At 35.3% G+C, this 6,498-nt stretch overlaps 1 non-coding gene across 1 annotated transcript; it reads right to left on the bottom strand.

Moving 5' to 3' along the window:
• Positions 1-3,960: 3,960 nt before the first annotated feature.
• On the bottom strand, positions 3,961-4,045 carry LOC131636725 (small nucleolar RNA snoR14). The gene has a single exon (XR_009294149.1). It is a non-coding gene; the product is annotated as a small nucleolar RNA snoR14 (small nucleolar RNA).
• Between the last annotated feature and the right edge of the window lie 2,453 nt (positions 4,046-6,498).

Raw genomic sequence — 6,498 nt, 5'->3', positions numbered from 1 at the left:
CAGCCAAGGATATCTGCAACGGGAATAATCTTTTCCTTAGGTACCCACATTTTCTTGGGTCCTTTCTTGTTAGTTTTCCTCAAGTTTTGATTGAACTTGGGTTTAGCATGATAAACAACAGGAGGTACAGCATGATAATTCTTATTCTGAGTTACATGATATTTCCTAGGTTGTGTCACATGCTTCTTAGTGTGTGTAATGTGAAAGCTTTTAGCATGTGATGTGAGCCTAATATCATGGGAGTGGCCATACTTGAACTGATCATACAAGGGCTTGTATGTGATTTTCATATCATCTACAGGTTCAAGTTTGTATGGGGTTTCACCCTCATAGCCTATGCCAACTCTCTTGTTTCCACTAACAGCATATATCATAGAGGCAAGTTGACTTCTTCCAATACCTCTAGATAAGAACTTCCTAAAGCTCAAGTCATATTCTTTAAGAATATTGTTCAGACTAGGAATAGACTTTTCTGAGTCAGAAGGAGATCCAACATCTTTGGATAATTTTAAAACTTTTTCCTTCAGTTCAGAATTTTCTATTTCTAGCTTCTTAGTTTCAGATTCAAATAGCTTTTTCAGCTTTTTGTATTTGATACTAAGATGAGCCTTGAGTTCCAGAAGTTTTGTTAAACTGGAAACTAACTCTTCTCTAGATAGTTCAGAAAATACCTCTTCAGAATCTGATTCTGATGTAGATTCTGATCCATCATCAACTGTGGCCATCAGCGCAATGTTTGCCTGCTCGCCTTCAGAGTCTGATTCTGATTCTGATGAATCTGAATCATCCCAAGTTGCCATAAGACCTTTCTTCTTATGAAACTTCTTCTTGGGCTTCTCCTTCTGAAGCTTTGGACACTCACTCTTCTAGTGACCTGGCTCATTTCACTCAAAGCACGTGACCTTCTTCTGAGGTTCATTAGCATCTAGCTCAATTTCATGACTCCTCGGAGCACTGATCAACTCTTCGAGAGAGACTTCATTCAGGTTCTTGGCAATTTTGAATGCAGTCACCATCGGAACCCATCTTCTTGGCAAGCTTCTGATGATCTTCTTGACGTGATCAGCCTTTGTGTAACCCTTGTCAAGAACTCTTAATCCAGCAGTTAGAGTTTGAAATCTTGAGAACATTGTTTCAATGTTTTCATCATCCTCCATCTTGAAGCCTTCATATTTCTGGATTAAAGCAAGAGCTTTAGTCTCCTTGACTTGGGCATTTCCTTCATGAGTCATTTTCAATGATTCATATATGTCATGGGCAGTTTCCCTGTTAGATATCTTCTCATATTCAGCGTGAGAGATAGCATTCAGCAAAAAAGTCCTTGACTTGTGATGATTTTTGAATTGCTTCTTTTGATCATCACTCATTTCTTGTCTTGTCAGCTTTACTCCACTTGCTTTCACAGGATGTTTGTAACCATCCACCAGAAGATCCCATAAGTCACCATCTAATCCAAGAAAGTAACTTTCGAGTTTATCATTCCAATATTCAAAGTTTTCACCATCGAATACTGGTGGTCTAGTGTAGCCATTGTTACCATTTCCATTGTATTGCTCAGCAGAGCCGGATGGAGATGTAGGTGTTGGAGTATCACCCATCTTGGGTTAGTGTTTTTCTCTTCCTGAATCTTTTCTAACACGGTTAAGTGCTTGCACCTTAGAACCGGCGCTCTGATGCCAATTGAAGGATAGAAAAACATTTAGAAAGGGGGGGGGGGGTGAATAAGTGTGACTTTAAAAACTCTTAAGATAAAAACAATTGCACAATGATTTTTATCCTGGTTCGTTGTTAACGAAACTACTCCAGCCCACCCCCTTAGAGTGATTTACCTCACCTGAGGATTTAATCCACTAATCAACCTTGATTACAATGGTTTTCCACTTAGATACCTTCTAATTCTTCTAGAGTATTCTGATCACACCTTGATCACTCTAGGAACCTTTTACAAATTAATGTAAACAAATTCTTACAAGAGTATTACAATGCTTCTTAATAAGCTATAATCATAACTGTGATATTTATCTTAAGTTCTAAGCTTAAATCTCACTAAGATATTACAAATTAAGTGAGGTTGAAGATGAAGTTTGATAGCTTTTAATTCAGCAGCGTTTCAGCAAGAATGAAAGAGTTGTTCGTAAATTGGTGTTGTAACCTTGCTTCTGATTAGAACTTCACTATTTATAGGCGTTATGAGAAGATGACCGTTAAGAGCATTTAATGCATTGCGTGATCCGTACAGCTTTGCATTTAATGTTTCACTCTTTTGTCAACTACCTCGAGCCTTGCTTTTCCTGCTTTAACTGACTTTGCCTTTAATAGCTTCTAACGTTCCTTTTGTCAGTCAGCGTAGCCTGTCATCTTGTACTTGCTTCTGATCTGATGTTTGTAGATACAACGTTTGAATATCAGAGTCATTCAGCTTGGTGCAGAGCATCTTCTTGTCTTCTGAATTTGAAGTGCTTCTAGCGTGATACCATAAGAACTTCAGTGCTTCTGCTTCTGAACTCAAGTTCTTCTGATGCTTCATAGACCATGTTCTGATTCTGCTTGACCATCTTCTGATGTCTTGCGAGAGCATGTTCTAATGTTGCATACTTGAACCTTCTGATTCAGTGCTTCTTGCTCTGAATTGTGCATACTCTTTATATATTTCCTGAAATGGAAAATGCATAGGATTAGAGTACCACATTGTCTTATACAAAATTCATATATAATGTTATCATCAAAACTAAGAATTTTGATCAGAACAATTCTTGTTCTAACAAGAAACACCCAAGTGACTCTTGTATGGTCATCAATAAAGGTGACCAACCACCTTGACCCAGTAATATTGCTCACTCGTGAAGGTCCCCACACGTCACTATGAATAAGGGTGAAAGGTTTAGATGGCTTATAAGGTTGTATGGAATAATGAGACTTGGTGTGTTGGCTAGTTCGCACACTTCACATTTGAAAAAACCAGAATCTTTATTAAATAATGATGGAAACAACTTTTTCAAATATATAAAATTTGGGTGTCCTAGGCGGTAATGCCATAACATTACATCATTCTCATTCTTTGATGAACACGTATGGGCAGCCTTGTATGATCTTTTATTTTGTTCTTCAACTCTTAGGTAGTAAAGGCCTGCACTCTCCTCAGCATTGCCAATCATCTTCCCCGAATTCATATCCTGAAATTCGCACAAATTTGGTAAAAACTTAGCTATACATCCCAAATTTTTGGTTAATTTACATATAGACAACAAGCTGTAATTTAATTTTGGAACATGTAAAACTGAATCCAGAGTAATATCTTTAGAGATAATCACTGAACCTTTACCAACCACTTTAGAGGTAGTACCATCTGCTATTCGAACAAAAGATCCATCTTGATAGGGAGTGTATTTGGTAAACACATTGATGTCCCCAGTCATGTGATCCGATGCGCCAGAATCAACAATCCATTGGTTTGTTTTCTGGTGATTAACATGAAGGGCAGTAGGAAAATTACCTTTTTGAGCAAGAGTAGTAGTGGAAGAGGAAGTACTAGTGTTTTGTATTGCTTGTTGCATCATTTTCTGCAACATCTCTATTTGTTATTTGTTAAAAGGGCCTGCCTCTGCAGTATTTTTTGATTTGCCTTCATCAACAGCAACAACATATGCGCGTGTATCCTTGAATCGTGGTTTCAGATCCATGGGTTTCCCATGAAGCACCCAACATGTTTCTTTTGTATGTCCGGGACGCTTGCAGTGATCACACCATCCTCTACCTTTCTTTGGTGGACCTCTTGCTATAAGGGCAGAGCCTTCAATGTTTGCTCTTTGACACCATTTCAGATGCAAATTACCCATTTACACCATTTCAAATTCATCATTTGCATAATTCTGATAAAAATTCAAAAACCATATATAATTTATTCAACAAATCGAGAAACTCAAGAAATCAAGAAATCAAGCAAGAGAGTGAAATATGAAAGCGATTAGAACCTGTCGGGATTCATGAATTACATCAAAGAATATCAGTGGATTGACAGACAAATGAATTTCTATCATCACTTCGCTTTTCTTTTCCCTCTATGTATTATCACTTGTCAACTCTGCAACATTAGACAACTATAATCTCATGTCACCTTGAAATACAATTGCTACATGATTTTACAAGAAAACCATTCAAATGAAATGAATAATTCTACATTCTCAGTTAAATTAATTACCAATGCCTTAAATGAAGTCTTTCTGTTCTCAATTATAAATCAAACAGTACCACTAACCTATTTTTATGTCCTGCCACCAAGCTGGTGCAAATCGCAGAAGAATACATTAGTTTCATGTGATGCTGTTTAATTTTCTACTTCACTGTTTTAGTAATGTTAGTATATTATGTGTTTCAATAAGGACTTGATAGTCATTGTAGTACCTACACTATTATTTTGTTGTCAAATGTGGTTATTATTATTATTATTATTATTATTATTATGAGAAATGATATTCTAACACAAATTTTAACATCTGTCCTGATATCATGTCATTGTTCGAACACATAAACACACAGAAGCCTTCTAGCTTGTGGAAGCCCTATCTTTGCTTGTTTGTTTAGATAATTCAAGACGATGTTAACAAAAACATTTTAAAATTATTATGCGCACAATAACAGATTCGCAAATGCTTATAATATTTTTTTAGCTTCATCAAATTCTCAATCTTTGGAATCAATCCTAAAAACGCATTATTAGCTCTACACACTACTTTCCCATTAGAATAGTTTAGCGTCACCGAATTCTTAATCTTTGGAATCAATGCTAAAAATGCATTATTAGCTCTACACACTGTTTTTCCATTAGAATAGTTTAGCGTCACCAAATTCTCAATCTTTGGAATCAATGCTAAAAACGCATTATTAGCTCTACACATATTTTCCCATTAGAATAGCTTAGCGCCACAAAATTCTCAATCTTTGGAATCAATGCTAAAAAAGCATTATTAGCTCTACACAGTATTTTGCCATTAGAATAGTTTAGCTTCACCAAATTCTCAAACTTTGGAATCAATGCTAAAAACGCATTATTAGCTATACACGTTGTTTTTTCCATAAGAAGAGTTTAGCGCCACAGAATTCTCAATCATTGGAATCAATGCTAAAAAAAATATTATTAGCTCTACATACTATTTTGCCATTAGAATAGTTTAGCGTCACCGAATTCTCAATCTTTGGAATCAATGCTAAAAAAAGCATAATTAGCTCTACACACGATTTTGCCATTAGAATAGTTTAGCATCACCTAATTCTCAATCTTTGAAATCAATGCTAAAAAAGCATTATTAGCTCTACACACGATTTTGCCATTAGAATAGTTTAGCGTCATCGAATTCTAAATCTTTGGAATCAATGCTAAAAAAGCATTATTAGCTCTACACACTATTTTGCCATTAGAATTGTTTAGTGTCACCGAATTCTCAATCTTTGGAATCGATGCTAAAAAAGCATTATTAGCTCTACACACGATTTTGCCATTAGAATAGTTTAGCGTCACCGAATTCTCAATCTTTGGAATCAATACTAAAAACGCATTATTAGCTCAACACACTATTTTGACATTGGCACTAATTATTCCACTTGGACAATCCTCCTAACACTATATTAATCACCAATTTCAATAACTTCTTTCTTTTATGATTACAACCATCAGAAACGTCCAAGTATTTCCAACCTTAAAATTTGAACATCATTTACTAACTCATTTGCTATGAGTCTTCCATCTACCATACGTCGGCCCTTTAAGACATCAAATTGTAAACAAAGATAACTTTTTAGCCACATGCTGCCAATTAAAGATATCGACGTAAATTAGTATAGCTTCATTAAATTCTCAATCTTTGGAATCAATGCTAAAAACGCATTATTAGCTCTACACACTATTTTCCCATTAGAATAGTTTAGCAATCTTTGGAATCAATGCTAAAATAGCATTATTAGCTCTACACATTGTTTTGCCTTTAGAATTATTTAGCGTCATCGGATTCCCAATCTTTGGAATCAATTCTAAAAAAGCATTATTAGCTCTACACACTATTTTGCCATTAGAATAGTTTAGCGTCACCGAATTCTCAATCTTTGGAATCAATGCTAAAAAAGCATTATTAGCTTCTACACACTATTTTGCCATTAGAATATTTTAGTGTCACCGAATTATCAATTCTTGGGAATCAATGCTAGAAAAGCATTATTAGCTCTACACACTATTTTACCATTAGAATAGTTTAGCGTCACCGAATTCTCAATCTTTGGAATCAATGCTAAAAAAACATTGTTAGCTCTACACACGATTTTGCCATTAGAATAGTTTAGCGTCACCGAATTCTCAATCTTTGGAATCAATGCTAAAAACGCATTATTAGCTCTACACACTATTTTCCCATTAGAATAGTTTAGCATCACCGAATTCTCAATCTTTGGAATCCATGCTAAAAAAGCATTATTAACTCTACACACTGTTTTGCCTTTAGAATAATTTAG

Source organism: Vicia villosa, unplaced genomic scaffold (assembly GCF_029867415.1).
Source record: "Vicia villosa cultivar HV-30 ecotype Madison, WI unplaced genomic scaffold, Vvil1.0 ctg.001812F_1_1, whole genome shotgun sequence".
Taxonomy (NCBI): Eukaryota; Viridiplantae; Streptophyta; class Magnoliopsida; order Fabales; family Fabaceae; genus Vicia; species Vicia villosa.
The sequence above is the reverse complement of the archived record's forward strand: the minus strand, read 5'-3'. Positions and strand labels throughout refer to the sequence as shown.